We start from the raw sequence: 18,362 nt of genomic DNA on the forward strand, positions 1-18,362 counted from the left end.
ACTGGAAACACGTGGAAATACAAGTGTCGCATACAAGCACGCAAGACACGGCAACTTTGCCATCCCTGGACAGGCAGGCGGTCCAGAGCTGCCGGGTTGCACCAGCCCTACTGCATGCTCCCTGGCCAGGTGACTCGCAGGGACCTCCCAAGGGGAGGTCACAACGTTGCTCTGCCTTCCCTGTGTGGCTTTTGATAGCGGCTATGTACGATGTTCAGTGAACTGTGTTGTGTGGCATGCGTCGTGAATCCTGCTACATCAGGCTAGACTGATGGCCTGGTGAACCGCCTTCCGAGAGGAGCATCGCCGAGCACCTACATGCGCCTCACCTGACCACAGAGCCACAAAGATGAGACTAGATCTCCCAGGGGACCCAAGGCATCGACTGTTCATCTCAAAACCAAAGTAGGGAATGGCTGGGAGCCGTGGGAGCACACTGCCTGCAGGAAATGTGGATATGCTTGCTCCACCAAGCTGTACTCCAGGACAGGACAGAAGTGAAAAAAACAAAAACAAAACAACAGGGTCACAGTGAGTCCCTGGTTCTCCTGCATACTTCCCAGAAGGTGCTTCAGAATGAGGGCTTGGTTTTCCCATCCAAGTCGCTATTATCCCTCCTCATCCTCTTTTCTGTACTCATACCCTTCTCCCTATCTCTCGTTGTGATCTCCTGGATGTTCATTTTTAACTGTTACTCCACTCAGTCCTGGATGTTGGACAGCAGCTACACAATATGAGTGAAGGAGGGAGGACCATATGCCCACAAGATGATGTTTTCATTCATTTCCCTGGAGCTATTTGTCTTGGTGTGTGTGTGTGTGTGTGTGTGTGTGTGTGTTTATTCAGGCTTTATTCCAAAAAAAGATTGTATACAGTTCATAAGAACACACATAAAATAAATAAATAAGATAAATAAATGAGAAACACCCAGGGTCATGCAGAAAGACAAGGTGAAACTGCATGTGACATAACACTCCAAGTGCTTCCCCAAGTCCTCCACATGTTTTAGAAACAAAAACGCAGCTGCCCTCCAGCCCTCTGAAAGCAATTGAGAAGAGGGAGCCACCATCACTAGGGGTACAAAGTACTGGCTGTGTCCTGAGGGTCCTGCTCATACCCAGAGAGGCCATGAGCTTCATCCTCACCCTTGGGCCTGTGTTGCAAGACACGGTTGTTGTTAAAAGAAATGTTGACATTAAACAAGTAAATAAGCCAATAGAAATGTTTAGCCTGAAATTTTTGAAAATCACTGTTGTTAGCCTTTTACTCTGAAAGTTGAAAAGTACTTTATAAGCAAATGTGCGGAAGGGGTAATAATTTAAATGCAGAGAGTGGGTGTCGTGAAAAAGGAAGGCAGGGAAAGACAATGGTCCCAAGTGTCGTCATAGATGGCAGGTGTTTATCTTCAAGTCCTTGCACCCCTGTCCTCCGTGTTATCGTGAGGTTGCCCGCTGACAGTTTGGCTGTTGTCTTCTGGGGCCTCCATGTTGCTGAGTTTCACTAATGGCCCACCTGCCCACCAACTCTCTGCATCTGTGCTCAGGAGAGTGATTCCTGTGTTCTACACCCTGTGAACAAGCAGGCCCCTGCTTCTGTACGCAGTCCCTTCTCTGGCTTCATAACTGCATTCTTGAATAGTAGATTTACTGAGTTTTCCCAAGAGCTAAGACATGCGAGTGTTGAACACTCTCTGAGAAGTTTGTGCAGTCCTGAGCAGGGAGAGCACCAGACAGAGAGAGACTACAAGATGAAGAGGAGGCACGAGATACCTGTTAACCCAAAACTGACAGGAAGTTGCACGAAAGGCTGAGGTGGGGTCTGTGGTGATGCTTCCATCCCAGAAGGACGTTGTTCTGAAGACACTCTCTGGGAAACAGGCAGAGACAACTCAGGACAGGCAGAACTCCAGCAGGATGCTGTGTGGGATGTCCAGTGTGTCTGCACAAACCAGGTCTAACCAACCCAAATGCATTGACTAAGTGTGGTGAAATATCTCACCCATGCCCTCTGGTCTGTGACAGGTGGAGCCATCCTCACTGATGACTCATGGGCAAGCCACAGTGCTCCTCTAGGTCAGTTCTTCCATCACAGGAGAGCTCCTTCTGAAAACAGGTCTCTAAAGAGAGCCCAGAGGTATCAAGGAATCTGGTATTCTTGGAGACAGCAAGAGGTAGAACCAGACATGCCAAGAGCAGTCATGGTCTGGAGGACATGTGGGGAACATGCTTCAGCATAAAGATTCTTAAATCCCAACCCAGTGACCATGGTGATATGGAACGGCTGAGCATGTCTAACCCAGAGCTTCCTGGTAACGAGGCACCTTAAGGATGCTTAGCAGATGAACGTGAAAAGTCCCATGGTTATATCCAAAGGAAATAGAACACCACTTGATTAAAATCCCATCTCCAACATCTACTCTTGATTAAAAAGAAAGGCATTCATGAAAGGCCTGAGGCTGGGAGCTGCAGGGCCTTTTAGACCTGGGAGATAAAAGACACAACCCTAAAACAGTCTGAAGGTTTAAGGTCTGGCTGCTGTGGGATATGATTTTATCTAAGAATTGTATCTTGATGCAAATTACCTGACTCTGCCCAAAGCTACCACCACGATAAATGGAAAAATTGAGAAGTAGTCCCACAAAATCTTTATGACTCTTACTGTGTCTTGGCATCCTGGAAGCACTGGGCAACGCAACAGGATGAGAAAGAGAAGCCTCAGAATTTCTAGACCAGTATGCAAGTTACATTATTAACTATCTAAGGAATATGAGACACATAATCTAAAGAACAAACACAAATGTCAGATGACACCAGCAGGGTGGACAAGTACAAAGTCAGCATCAGATATGTTAACCAAGACCCTGTAGGGGGCAGACAGTATCCTTCCTGCAGAGGAGAGCTAGGTGGCTAAGGGAACCTGACCACACACAAAAAGTGACAGAATACAAATTAGGAGTATCCATGCCTAGTTGTCTCACTGTCAAAGAAGATAGCTACATTTTTTTCAGGGTTAAAATTAGAAAGAATGCAGTAGCCTGTAAGCTTCCAGTTTAGATAAATAACAACTGTGTTTGTACTCATGCACACGTCTCTCTGCCTGGGATGTTGTTTTACCCTATGGAGATGCAGTATTTAGGTGAGAAATCGCATTTTACATCTTTCTGCAAGTTTGAGGTTGTTTCAAAATGTATGTCTGTTTATTAAAATATCCATAAAAATATACCACTTAAAAGTTTTCAAAGGACTGGTGAGATGGTTCAGAGGATAAAGGAGCTGACATCCAAACCTAATGACTTGAGCTTGATCCCAAGAACCCACACTGTAGAAGAGAACTGACTCCCAAAAACTCTCCTCTGGCTTTCACGAAGGTACCACAAGAAGCACATGTGTGCATATGCACACACAAACGCACACACACAGGGAACGGGGGGGAATAAGTAGAACTTTAAAAAAAAGTTAAAGTAAAGAATGTCTCCCGCTGTTATGGGCATAGAAGGCGATGACGATAACTAGAGACAAATTGAGGAAATGGAAAATATCTAATAGGAGAAAACTTCGAAATATTACTGAAAGGCATAAAAGACATTTTTATTATATGCCATATTTTTAAATGTTTATCAGTTGTACTGGTTTTTATTAAAAATGAATCATATTTAAAATGATTTTAAAAAAATGTAACACCCAATGCAGCAGAGAACACGGGCCGGAGTCCACGGGATCGTTAGGAAGGAACTCCCAGGGAGCCTGTCTGACCCAAAGGGGATAAAAGCTGCTTATGGAGTTTAAAATTGCCCGGGAGTGGATGCTGCCTGCTGAGTCTAAGATTTCTGGACACGAGCAACGGCACGAGGACTCTGAAACACTCAAGCTGACCATGACCCAAAGTATCTAAGTCCAGGAGGAATGGGTTTCCTTCTAGAAATGTCTTCGGATGACTCCTGTAAGATTGAGCGCTCAGTGCTTGTACATTTTTATCTCCCTACAAAGACTGAAAATTGCTAAGAGCTGGGGAAATCAAGTCCTGCCCATCCCCCTTCCATCCTGTGAGACTCGGGGTGTGTAACCACGAGGCTTTTGTTTCCTTTTCTGTGTCTCTTCCAAATTCAGTGCCAGGTCCTTGGCCATGCTTTGACAAAGAGACAAGTTTTACTGATATTATTCTTGAAGATGGGGGAAGAGGAGTCAAAGCAAGAATAAGTCATTGCTTCTCTGTTTTATAAAGGTGAGTTGGGGGCTGGAGAGGTGGGCCGGCCATTAAGAACGCATGCTGTTCTTGAGGTAGACCCAAATTTGGTTCTCAGCGCCCATTTAGGTGGCTCACAACCACCTGTAACTCCTCCCAAGAGTCTGATGCCCTCTTCCGGCGTTCATAGGTACTGCATTGATGTGCACAAAAACACACTGACACACACACACACACACATACACTTTTAAAAGAATGTAATAAATAAAAAAAACTTTTTTAATGATAAAAAGAATGAAACGGTAAGTATTAGGCCAGAGAGCTGAAGCAGCAGAGAGACCCACAGCAGTGTAGGGCATTCCCAGAGATGGTCTGCATTTAGTTCTGCAAAGTGGCACACAGGCAGCCACCGTTTTTATTTGCTGCTTTCGTTACTGTGCTTCTACCTTTAATCTGCACCAGTCAGAGTTCACTCTTGATGCAAGAAAACTAAAGAACTATATGTACTTCTCCACATTTTCCAGTTTAATTTAAACATGCTGAACTGTCAAATAAGAAGTGACACCTGGCACACAGCAATCAAGGCAGAAATAATACAGGCCACAGTCCAGCCTCCTGGAGTGTGAGGGGGTGAGAAGAAAAGCTACACCCTGCAAGCCCCAAAGAATCTCACTCAAAGAAAAATGAAACATAATTATTCCCCGAGCACACTGGAATAAAGATTGTGAATTAGGTGTGAAAAGTTTTTGCGAGTGTAAAATTGATGTTAGAAAGAAGAGTGTGCCCCTTGCTCTGTGAGGACATGGGGAACGTTCTGTACTGAATGCTGGGAGGCAGAGACTCCTGTTACTGGGGGACCGGAAGCCTAGAAGGGGACTAAGCTTTGTGGCACACAGTTGTCTCTGCCCGGACAGAGCACCCATGTGCTCCTGCCTCCTCTGTCCCACTCATCTTTTCCCTCATGCATCCCGTCACTCCATTAAAAAGAAGCAGTATTTGCAGTGCACCTTCCCTGGTGCTCATTATAGGACGATTGACCAGATGGAACCCTGGCAGTGCTTGGCTGTGTTTGCAGTGGATCTGGCGAGTCCAAGCTCAGACAGAAGAGACATCAACACCAGGCTCTGCGGTCCATACAGGAATCTAAAGACTTGGACCCAGGTTGTGGGGACCTTTATGACGCTTTAAAACCCAAACCTTAACCAAACAAGATTCATCTCAACTTACTACCTTTTACCAAGAAGCCACCACAGATCTGCCACTGCTGTGTCTCAACTGTGACAACCACATCTGAAGGAAAAATTATCTAGCCCACAACTCTGTGTGCTTGGATGGGGTGGGGGCCTTTACTTTTTGAAATTACCATAAGAATGTTATTCACACAGTTAAGTGTTAAACGACACAGCCCATCCCCTTTCTCCTTTCTAACCCTTTTCCCCCCCTTATTCTTTCTCTCTTCCCCTCCTTTCTCTCCTCTTCTTTTCACCCCATTTAGTGTTTCAAAATACAGTTAAGATAAATTGACTTCATGACCCACAAATAGGCTGCTACCCAGAATTTGAAAACACTGATTGAGACCAATTCAAAACTGTTCTGCAGCCAAGGTCTCTAAGGATTCCCGAGTCTATTGTTTGAATGAAGGGGGGCGCAAAAGGAAAATTTCACTAAGGCAGTTGAACTCTAAGCAACGCATCTATTAAGTGAAGCTAGATTTTTTTTTAAAGTAAACACTGGTAGCGTATTCCCTAGTGTCTGCCTCAGAGGACGCTGCAAGGACCACTGGGGGAAGATCACGTGTGCCACAGGGAGGGCGCAAGGCCTGCTGGGCTAAACTGGGCAAGATAGAATGTGAATGTGCAGGTGTATGTCCTCAATGTGTACACGTGTGTGCCCAGGCTAGAAACAGCACTAGCTGCCATTCACCCTGGCTGTTGAGGCAGCGCAGCTCACAAGCATGGTGCCCTCAGATTAGCCCACTGAGTCATAGAGAGTCACCTGTATTCACAGCCCCATCCAGGGGGGTACAAGTGGGCGCCAGCACCCCTGGCTTTCTGAATGGGTGCTGGGAATCAGCTGAGCCATTCCTTGGCCCCAAAGACAGAGGACCATGCCCACCATGGCCGTAGCAGCTTTGGCCTGTGGATTTAGTAACAAGGTCTCGCCTTGAAGTTAGTTGTGGGTTTGTTGTTGTGTTGTTTGAGGTTGTTTTTTATTTGTTTTTTGGGGGGGTTTTTTGTTTTTGTTTTTTTGCAATTCATATCCATTGATAACTGGGAAATGCTTTTCTTCAATAACATTATTGCTTACCAAAACATACCATGTTTGTTTTAAAATTGCTCATCCTGTAACCCAGCTACCCCCTGAAATAAAATCATCTTGCTCCTACACATATTTTTATGTGTATGTGTGTGAGTATGAGCACTGGTATAAGCACCTATGGGTGCCAGAGGACTACATCAAGTGTCCTCCTGTACTGTGTTCTACCTCATTCCTTTGAGACAGGTTCTCTCACTAAACCTAGACCTCATTGGTTCGGGGCTGGCCAGCAAGCCCTAGCAATTCTCATACTTCTGCATGCCTCACAGTGTCGTGGTAACAGGCACACACAGGTGTAGACAGCTTTTTACAGGGCTGCCAGGGAGCCAAGCTCAGGTCACTCCTGAGTCAGTCTATTCAGTTATTACATGGTTATTAAGCAAGGTTGCAAGACTGTGCTCAGCACCATCTCTCTGAGGGCATGACAGCCTGATTGGCATCCCAGTTGTACCTGTGCCTACACTGCACCTAATTCCAGACAGTCAAAGTGGTCTTAGAAACCAAATGAGTATGACACTGGACAGGAAGTGTACAAGGTGGGTTTAAGGGGCAATATTAGGCAAAGATAGTTATATATTAGACTAACACATTGTCAGCCTAGCATAGACGTTTTTCCTGTGTGTTATGACAAACTTTTCTATCCAAAACACATTGAAGAATTTATCATAAAGCTAAAACACACTCTATGTTCTTTAAGTTATCGTTGCACAGGCATATTTGTCATTATTTTATCATTTAAAAGGCATAGTTTTTTTTCTTTATTATAGATTGAGTCACTGAAATCTCTTGGGCCCTTAGTAAAACTGGACATTCCATAATCTTTGCTGAACTCCCAAGCCATTGCTGACATCAGGTGAGAGACTGAAGATCAGATCTGTCTGTGGTTGAGATGCTCCAGGTGGCTTGAGTGAAGGAAAAATGCAGCACAACTACAGGTCAAGGCTGGGGCCTTGCTAGTTGCATAACCTTACAGCTGAGAGGTCCTCAGACCCTTGCTTATATTTCCAGAGTATTCCGGGACTCTCGTCTTGGCAGACTTGTGGGCACTGTGCCTGGGAACATCTACCCCAACAACCCGGACAGGAACCTCAGGCTGCACTGGTTTTGTTGGCAGAGCTTGGCCAAAGACATTTAAGAGTTTGTTCTGAGGTTGTCCAAGGCCCTGGAGTCACCCAGGGTCACCTCTCACAGGACGCACCAATGAACACATAGTAAATGACATCACTCCTGGGCCCTGTAGCCCTCCTTGGCCACCTGCTAGCCAGAGTCCTTCTGGCTTCATCTCCTCACATCTGCAGCAAGTGAAACCCTCGATGTGAGAGGCCTCTGGAGTTCAATCATCAGCCTACTGCTCCAAGCAGAGTTGCTTCATGTGGTGCACTGCTATTAAAAACCAGGATGAGTGGACGCCCCCCACATTGTCCCTGTCTCTTAAGCGTGAGACTTATCACATCAGTGTGAGGGGGTGCCACAAGGTTACACGGGTTCCTTCTGGCTCAACTTCACAGTTGGCCTAGGTTAGCCACAACAGGGACCAGCAAATGACTGTCACTGTGTCTCACAAATGAGCACCTTAAAGAGGCGGGCAGAAACCAAAGTCCACACAGGAAGAAAGACGGGAGATTTGTCCTCTCGTGAATGAACGCTGGCCTTCCCTGGACAGATCCCTAAATCGGGAGGGTTCTCTCCAAGAACAAGATACATCTGCCCAGACAGTGCCACCTAAGCCCTTCCCCACTTGTCCCCTCGGGGACGGTCCTGCTTCCTCCCAGCAGCCCCCAGAACTTTAGAATTCTCAACAATGCAAGTACCAAATGCAACAGGGTCACACTCTCCATACAGCAAGGAGGAACAGCCACCGTATTTGTCAACCAAAATCATGTGTACTGACACCTATTAAGGAAAAAAAAATCTGGTTCATCATAAGTTCCTTTATCCAAATTGAAAAACTCTGAGGCACGTGAGCCTCACCTGGAACTTTTTTCATGGATAAAATCTGCCAGTGACTGATTTAATACTAGACGGAGCCAGCTGCGGTGACTCACTGCTGTAATCACAACACTTAAGAGGCGGAGGGCAGTGGGTCATGAGGTCGAGATCATCCTCAGCTTCATAGAAAATTTAAGGTCGCCTGGGCTACACGAGACCGTGTCCCGGTTTTCTCTCCACTGCTGTGATAAGCGCCATGACCAAAAGCAGCTTCCGGAGGGAAAAGTTTATTTCACCTTACAAATTACAGTCCCGTGTAAGAGAAGTCAGAGCAGGAGCTCAAGGCAGGAACCTGAAGGCAGGAAGAGTGCTGCCTACAGGCTTGCTCCCCTGGCTTGCACAACCTGCCTTTTATATAACTCAGCACCCCGTGTCTAGGGGCGGCACTATCCATGGTGGGCTGGGCCCTCCCACATCAATCATTAATCAACAAAATGCCCCACAGACTCACCTATAGGTCAGTCTCATGGATGCATTTTCCCAACTGAAATTGCCCCTTCCCAGCTTGATCCTAGCTTATGTCAAGGAAAAATTTTAAAAAGCACAGACCCTATCTCAAACACACAAGAAAAATATCAGACAAATTATTAAAACAGAATGGTGGGCAATAAAGTACCTGTTATTCTATCTGGGTCACCAGCCTATGGGACAGTCCTACCTGATCTAGGATGGAGCTCAGCCTACCCCAGCTAATTCTCTCTGAAAATGTCATCACAGACATACTTTATTAGTTCCCCAGCTTCTTCTCAATCTAATAAGTTGAGTTAGCATTAACCACCGCAGCAAGGGCCCAGTATCTGCTTTAGAGAGTAGATTAAAATCTACAGATCATCTCTGCATCTCTAGCCCCTTCGTAGGTGCTGGAGAGATGACTCTGCTGCTAAGGGCGCCAGTTGCTCCTGGAGCAGACCCCGTTGCATTCCCACACAGTCATAGAGATTCCCAGCACCCAGGAGGTGGCTCACAATCATCCCATAAGGCTAGTTACAGCAGATCTGATGCCCTCTTTGTCTTCCAGAGACATTGAATTCACATGGTGCACATTGTTTTGCACAAGCAAGTTTTGCAGGCAAAAACTTAAACACGTGAAAGAAATCTTTAAAAAAAAAAAAAGTATTTGTAGATGTAATCTCTTTTAAGCAAAGACTTTATATTTTGAACGTTTTTTTCTACCAGTTTGAGGAAATGTTCCCTTGTACCCCAATTCTGACCCCACATGTGGCTGATGGGAATGAATTAGCCTTCAGACAAAGTTTGCCCAGGGATCACCTCTTTGACCTACTTTCCATATCCAAGACTCTAAAACATAAATTTATATAGCCATTCAACAAGTATTCTCTGCTTGCCTATTACATTGTTCATTAAAGCACAGTGCTATTATCTTGACTATTATTCAACAAAGGCTTAATTAAATCAGTTATGGATTGCTGTATCGTGGAATACTATATGCAGACTTAAAAAAAAAAAAACAAAGAGAGCCACAGGGGGGATACAAAGTGAATAAACTGTAATTAATAAAAAAAATTAAAAAAGAAATTAAAAGGTGAGGAAATAAAGTATGCATTTACTTAAAAAAATAACAAAGGTCAGGCTGGAGAAGTGGCTCAGAGGTTGAAAGCACTGGCTATTTTTGCAGAGGACCTGGGGTCAGTTTCCCGCACTCACAACTGTCTGTAACTCGATTTCTAGGGTCTCGGAGGCTCTCTTCTGACCTCTGCAGACACCAAGCATTCACATTGTGGGCCTACATGCATGCAAGCCAAACACTCAAATACATAAAATAAATCAACCTAAAAAATTTAAGAAAACAAAGTAGATCTGTAAATGCTGATAAGCTCCAAAATATACGCAGGTGAATAAAACAGGGTGAAGGAGAAAAGTGGGGAAGGGTGCCCATGCTTAAATAAGATATCACCTGGGCAGACTTCTGTGGTATCAGGTGCCATTCGTAGGTCCTTTGACTCCATGAATGTGATAGACTTTAGGGTAAGGTTAGAGGAGGGCATACTGAACGTTCTGTGCACCCCTCAGTGCTGGCCACTGTGACTGCTATCTTGTATTCATCGGGGAAGAAAAGAGAAAATTGACATGCTCAGAACTGGATTTTTTTTTTTTTGAGTGGTTGAACAATCCTTTATTAAATGTGCACCTCCAGCTAAGCAGGTGAAGATAATTTCTACTTACCTGAGGAGCAAATGTTCCCTTTGTATTATCCAGTCTGGCCACAGAAGGCTAGAAGGCAGCATTGTTACATAACCTCCTGTTTGTTCCCAAGGCTGTTCTGCCCTGGAGGGGAGGGGCAGCTTTCAGGAGATCACTGAGGATCTTAAACTACTGGGTTACCACAGAGTAGACTGTGGGTCCAAAGATGTCCTCTACCAGACCTACAGGCTACTCAGAGCTGGTCCTATAAAGAAGCTATCTCCAAAGAGCCTGGCCTTATGGGTTTCTAGTCTGTAGAGAGCATCCTATGCCCACCTCTCAGAAGACTGTTCCTTGGCTTCTCCTGTGCATTACCACTTACACTGGAGTGAGACTATGGTTCATCCAATCTTCACACACTAGTCACAGTCAAAGAGATCCACCAGCAAGGTCATCTAACTCAAGCTCTATTTCCCAATTGGGGGTGGGGAACAAAAGGATACCCTTTAATCTTTCAGGAAAAAAAAGCAATTTTGAATTAAAAGCTCAAGTCCAAGAGTGGGGACTCAGGCTCCATTCCATTCTATACCGTGTTCTTTTCCCCCAAACTCACCTCCCTCCTAGACCATGTTTGACCCTCCTGGTGAAAGACTCTTTTATGGTATGCTGCCAAAGAAATTACCACGGGCACAAAAAAAAAAAAAAACCCAAACTTCCAAACAACTCTGTCTTCTAACTGTATAAGATATGTGTTTTTATAGGGTTTTTTTGTCAGTATTTTTTCATAATATACAAAAAATTGTCAATGTTCTTAATTATACTGATTCTATTAAGAGCATTAATATGTGAGAAAGATAAGCCCAGCTGTTAGAGGATCAAGTAGATATGATTCCGTTAATGATCAACGCAGTCACTATTAACTAGTTTTTGAGACATTAGATTGATTTTACCTACCACATCAATCACTCTAGACTCTCCCAAAGCCAACCACCCATGTCCATTGTGTAAGAATCATCACAGTCACTGTCATTCTGATATCAGAGAGATACTCCCTTATTGGAAACCATTGGCTTACTTCTGTCATTGATTCAAGAGAAAATGGAATAGCCTCCCACAGTACCTTAAAGACATCATCATGGTTCTGGGAATCCCAGGAATGCAAGCTACAGTCATGGCCTTCCCAGGCCACTCCTGTGCATATCTGACCAGAGCTGTCCCATACCTGACTCCAGACACCAAAAACACAAGACCAGGAAGTTCAGCTACATGATTATGAACCAATCTCACCTAAAGAGAAAGCTTTCTTCTTTTCAAACACCCGTGGCAATAATTTAATGTTATACTAGACAACTGAGATAATTTCATATCCAGAAGCCATCTCAGAAGAGATGATGGTTCGAATCTGAGCTCAGGAAGCAAAAACATGTGTGGCAATTGGGGTGGGAACCTACAGGGACTAAGGACAGATTTCTGAGGGTAATCTGAAGAAAACAAGGTTCAATATGATGGCAGTAAAGAGTAACCAGTGATAAATCTTGTGATTAAACCAAAGTCCCTAAGTAAATTGCAACACTTTGAAAAGAAACAACTGGGATAAGAATAGGAAAAAAAATGCTATCTATTCTGATAAGATCGATAAATACAACCATGAAGTACGTGTGTCACAGGTACTCTGCATGCTGCCCTCAACATTTCCATCAACTTCACAGGTAACTGCCCTGTATGACATACTCTTATGTCTAAGTTCAAAGCAATGAAGAAAAGTAGAAACAAGAGTGACTTGAAAGGAAATTTCTGCTTACAACTCCCAGGTCACAGTCCTCAATGAGGAAAGTCATGGCAGGAAGTCAAGGCAAGATCTTGGAGGCAGGAACTGGCATCAAGGCTATGGAGGAAAACAGAAGCCATGGCTTTGCTCACCTACCTCCCTAATACAGCCCAGGCCCACCTGCCTAGGGAGGGTATCACCCACAGTAGACTAGACCCTGTTACATCAATTATCAATTAAGAAAATGCCCTGTAGACATACCCAGTGGCCAATCTGGTGGAGGCAATTCTTTAATTGAGGTTCCTCCTTCCCAGATGCATCAAGATGACATGACAAAGATTAGCCATAACAAAAACAGTGGCTAGCATTCTTTAATTGCATGACAAATTTCTTTAAATCATGAAGATAGGCATTGTACGTGACTATTTTCCAAAAGCATCATTTGCTGGACTTGGAGCCTACTGGGACCTACAGGGAAACTGTACTCTGACCATGATTTTTTTAATGTGTATGGTGTTTTATCTATATGTATGTCAGCTGTACTACATACATGCCTGGTGCCCTCAGGAGCACAAGAAGGCTTTGGATCCCTTGGTACTGCAGTTACAGATAGTTGTAAGCTGTAATGTGGGTGCTGGGAATTGAACCCAGGTCCTATGGAAGATTAGCCAGTGCTCTTAACCACTAAGCCATCTCTCTAGCACCTATGGCCATGATTTTATAGGCACATACACACGTCCATAGATGAAATAATAATCTTCAATAGACACCTCAATAAGTGTTCAGACAAATCTGTAATGACATGCTTCATTTCCCCTTTTAACCAGTTATTAAGATAGGTTTATCAAGGATAGTGAGAAGACCAAATCACTCATGTGTACACCCAATGACCCAATATGACCCTAACTTCATATTCCTAAGAAACACCAAGGATTAGGCATCCACACAGGACCTGGATCCAACACCTGATGGAGGCTGGGGGGAGAGGACCACAAACTCAGTGTGTACTCTAGGTGAAGACATTTGATGGAAGAGTAGGATTTTGTTCTTAAATTCCAAGGCCCCAAGCTGTTCTTCCCTACAAGGCTGTATGTTTCGAACTTCAGATCAATAGAGATGTCGATACGTGATCTTGAAACCAGTGGGTACCGCTAACATCCAGCATCCCATGGTGTCAACTTAATATTTTCCAGGCTTGGAATGAGCAAACACATTGCTTTTCCATCCACTGTAACTTCAGAGAGGCCCCCAGGATCAAGGTCAGCAAGATGTCTTCTCTGGTCTTCAAGCAAGTCATCAGTTTGGCTAGATTCCAACAGGAACACAGCAAAAACAGCATGGAGTCTGCAAAGTGCAGCACTAGCTTCTTACCCACAAGCAAGGATCACATGTCACTCAAACCCTGTACTCAATTCTGTCACTTCCCCAGCTCTCAAAGCAATAGTCATATACGCATATGGACACGTATCACGTACACACAGACACATTTCTACCACTCTTGGCCTGCATCATGGCTTCTATGCCACATTCTCCATTTCCCAAGCAAATGCAGCTGCAACATGGTAGCTGAGTGTCCATACGCTTAAAGGTTTCTTGAGCTCTGTATCTATAGACACTCTTCAAGAAGAATTCCGATTCACCAAGTACAAAAGTCACATCAAAGTCTTTAAGATTTAAAAAAAAAAAAAAAAGTTAAATTCAAAAAAAGCAAAGCATTTCAAAATTATGATAATCTCTGAATACTATGCGCATAGCATGGTAGTAAGGAATCATTCCCTCACAGCGATGGAAAAATACCAACCATTCAAATAAACCCAGCAGCAATCTCTAAAGTTCTCACCAATTACCTACACACCCAACAAAAATTAATGTAAGCAAAGCTTTGGTATGCTCTACAATAGTAATTGAGCAATAAGCCATCAAAAAGCGTCCATCATTAGAGACCACCCCTTTGTGGCAACTCTTTGTGGCAGGATCCATCAACTCCCACTAACACTCAGATGCAGTGTGCAAAGAGAGAGCCACATTCCGACCCTTGGTACCAGTGCAATAGAGCCTTGCAAAAGGTTCTGCGTGCACACAGAGCTCCGCCTTCTCTCCGAGAGGGATACCTATGTACCTAATGTTGCCCAGTCCCTGTAGAACCCCATCATGCTCCCAGCATAGGCTCCCCACGGCAGAGGTTGTTGTTTGGTTCTATTTCCATACCAAAAGAAAGAGAGAGAGAGAGAGAGAAATGTTTGCTAAAACGTATTTTTTGTTTCTTTTTTTAGAACTGCAGCCGTGCATTCATTAATTATGGAAGCAACATAACATATACCCCAGTTGTTACTATCATAATAGTGAGGTCACTTCACGTAGACTTTTATACTTCTTGCCCCGGAGCAAACCTAGGTCCAAAGCAATAGTGCACACAGAGTTCTTAAATCGGCCAGACGGCATGGCAGTATGGAATCATTCCTTACTACCATGGAAAAATACCAACCATTCAAATAAACCCAGCAGCAGTCGTCTCTGAAGTTCTTACCAATTACCTACACACCCAACAGAATTCATGTAAGCAGAGCTTTGGTTTGTTCTGCAATAGTAACTGAGCAATAAGCCATCCAAAAGTGCACAGTCATTAGAGACCACCTCTGTGGCAACTGGGCAGGATCGATCAACTCCCACTAACACTCAAATGCAGCGTGCAGAGACAGCCACACCCCGACCCTTGGTTTCTCAGGGCAATAGAGCCCAGCAAAAGGTTCTGCGTGCACACAGAGCTCCACGTTCTCTGAGAGAGGGACTTCGTAACTCTATGTCACTTGTGACATCAAAGGAGATGAACCAAGGACTCCATCTTGGAGACACTAGCCCATCTGACGCTCTGCCTCTTGGGAGACTGCCTCCATCAAGACCATGGGCTGGCTGCAGGGAAGAGAGCAGGCAAGCAGAGAGGCTCCGTGTACCTGCCTACCCACCTGGGTCCCATCACCCCATGAGTCTTCTCACCGCCTGATCTTCTACAGCTTACCCAACAGTAAAGTCTTATCAGCCTCCTTTTCATTTTCCCCACAACCCAGGACAGGCTTGACTACAGCATTTGGGCCTCCTTTTAACCAAATCCAGAATGCTTTCAGTGAAATAAAAGTGTCTGTCTAGGTTTCCTTTATGTGGAAATCAGAGATTCCAAGTATCACTTTTGTTTCATAGGAAATTTTCCATCTTTACTTTTTCTGTGGTATCATTCCAGGCAGAGACGAACCCAACTGCTTTCCTTCTCCATCTCCCCTTGAAATGAAATGTACCACTCCATCTGCTCAACCCTCACCTCCAACTTCAGGAGGACCCAAGGCCCTGTCTGTGCAGAGGATGAAGATTCTTCATGACGCAACCCTCAACATCCCTGGATTGGAGAAGCATGGAAGAAGACAGGGGCCCTCCCTGCTGTCCCCATCGGCAACAGGCACTAGGGAAGATCACCCCTCCCTCCAGACAGAGTCCTGCACTCAGGCACCACCACAGGCCATATATACATAGAATAGGGTCCTCACCTAGGTGCACAGACAACAAGGCAAACAGGGAAAGGAGATGGCCAGCATCCTCAGCCTGCCCCTTCCTGGCCCCTCCTGCCTTCTTCACTTGCCACCCAGCCTCTCCCCTAGTGTGTTCCAAGTTCGCAGGGATCTGGGTCTCCAGCACTGGCCTAGTCAGCTCATCTCCACCCCACCCCCAATTTCCCATCTGTGGGTAAGTCTACCCAGTTGCTCTGAAGACTGGGGCATTCCTGTGGAGCATCTCGGCTCCAAAGCTCTCCGCATGTGCTCAGTCCTCTGTCTCCTCCCCCCTCCCCCTACCTGGCTCCTCGCTGCTGCCCCCAAACCAGGCAGTGGGTTCCTCCTCTGGGAGCTGGGGTTCTCCTCCACCTCCTCCGCCCTCGAGGGCTTTGCGCTTCTTCGACATCTCTGCTCAGGGCCTGGGGTTTGGGGGTTTTCTTTCCCCTCCCCCGGCCCTCCCCTCTCGGAGAGGAGAGTGAAGGTGGGGTTAGGTGGAGAGGAAAGGGGTGGGGAGAAGAGGCCAGGGAGGGAGATGGCAAGAAACTGCTGCCGAAAGACAGGAAGGGATCCGGAAGGCAGGCAGGGGAGGCAGGGACCTGTGCAGAACCCCTAGGATTGCTTCCATCAGTGTGGCCCTTCTCTCTCTCTCTCTCTCTCTCTCTCTCTCTCTCTCTCTTCCTCTCCTCTCCTTCCTCCTTTTCCTTCTATTACTTCTACAAAAAGGGTGAGCTGAGAAGAGAAATCAAAACCCAAGGGAAGAGACCCCCTCAGATACCTCAGAGGTCTCCTGCTAAAGTGGGAGGGGGCCTGGGTGGAGATCTCTCTCTCTCTCTCTCTCTCTCTCTCTCTTTCTCTCTCTCTCTCTCCTCCTGGTCCTGCCTGGCTATGAGGAGCCTGCCTGTGGCTGTGGCTATGGGAGAAACAGCCACACTCAGAGTATGAGGTGTTTGATCTGGGATGGTTGGGATGGTTTCAATGGATTGCCAAATAAAAATAAATAAATAAAATGCTGCAGAAGGCAACAGAGATGCTTCCAGACGCTAGGGATTCAGGACCCTCTCCTTCTTTATGGCATCATGTGATACCCTGCAAAATAGACTGGGGTAGGGGAACTGAGGAGAGGCCAGTGCAGAGACACCAGTCCCTAATGAGGACCCCGCAGCAGGAAGGATAGAGGAGGTCGGGTGCGTGACAGCTCTTCTCCGCGGCACCTCAAGAGGCACTTGCAGGTCTGGCTAGGCAGCCTCTGCGGTACACAGTCTACTCTGGAACTTGCAGCTCAGAAACTCCTGGAACCCTGAGCAATGAGCCCCAGGCTGTCACTTGGCACTGGGGTTGGCTGTAGGCTCTCCTACCTCCCCTGCAAAAGCCTTGCCTCTCTGGCCTCATAAACTCCAGTGCTTCTGGCTTGAGCTCCTCACCCCATTCACCCAGTCACATCCACAAATACTGACACACGACACACATTTTCTTACTCTGGAAAGCTTGCAGGGAGATAAGTTTTCTTTCTTTCCTTTCTTCTTTTTCTTTCTTTCTTTCTTTTTTCTCTTTTCTCCCCCCCCCACCTCCATTGGATTCTCAATGGTTAATGTTAGATTAAAAAAAAAAAAATTATCAACTTACCCGCCAAAGTATGCTCCAGTACAAAACTCCTTTCTGCTTCATTTCCATTTCACAAATTCAAAGCGGGGCGGTGGAGATAAGTCTCTGGGAAAGATGGGTCCAGGCTCGGTCCAGCGCTGCTCAAAACAAGTTGCCCAAGCCAGGTGGCCCAAGTTCAGGACTATCCAAGATGTTCGTATGCAGCAGTCGTATTCCAAGGGCTTCGGATACTAGGAGTTTCCGGCCGGTCATCTCGCAAAAGGAGGAGGCAACTCTAATAAAGCAGGAATGATGCTACCCTCTCCCGCCCTCCTTTCTGGGGTCCTTGGGAAAGCACCAAGGAGCTTTCTAGGCACCCATGAACACTGGTCCATCTCAGTCCCAGCCTTTCTCGACGGAAGCAACTTTAGACCCACACACCTAGAAGTAGAGCGTGTGTGCGAGTGTGCTTGTCTGTGCACGCCCGTGTGCCCGCGTGCACTTGACATGGGGGCGGGGGCGCGTGTGCTCTGACGAGCCACTCTCCCCGGCTGCTGCAACTTAAGAGAGTTTTCCTTTAAGCCAGCGACGCTGGTGCTTGGACAGCACCCCCCCTCCCCGCGTCCAACAGGAGGCGATGACGTCTGCAGCCTCGTTGCCAGAGCAGTCCCCAGGCAGCCGCTGCTGTTCATTGACAGGAGCAGAGGCTCGGACGTCAGCAGCCGGACCTTGGCGACGCTGCTCCCGCGGAGACAGCTCCCACCCCCGCACCTGCCAGCCCGCGGGGGAGGAGGGAGTGGAATCAAAGACAGGGAGGAGCGGATTGGGGCGACGCTGGGGCTGCA

General features: G+C 46.1%; 1 protein-coding gene across 4 annotated transcripts in view; it reads right to left on the minus strand.

The window, feature by feature from the left end:
* The window catches only part of Pde10a (phosphodiesterase 10A), a 419,189-nt gene extending 401,152 nt beyond the window's left edge, over positions 1-18,037 (minus strand). For 2 of the 4 annotated variants that reach the window (XM_055615961.1, XM_055615960.1), the window contains exon 1: positions 17,560-18,037. The gene's annotated coding sequence lies outside the window, so the exon portion shown is untranslated. Of the gene's footprint in view, positions 1-16,236; positions 16,256-17,559 lie in introns of those variants that run through there. The other 2 variants (XM_055615964.1, XM_055615963.1) reach the window with 2 other exon arrangements.
* Positions 18,038-18,362: the final 325 nt, after the last annotated feature.

Source organism: Psammomys obesus, unplaced genomic scaffold (assembly GCF_907164565.1).
Source record: "Psammomys obesus unplaced genomic scaffold, mPsaObe1.curated_primary_1811, whole genome shotgun sequence".
In the NCBI taxonomy this organism is placed as follows: Eukaryota; Metazoa; Chordata; class Mammalia; order Rodentia; family Muridae; genus Psammomys; species Psammomys obesus.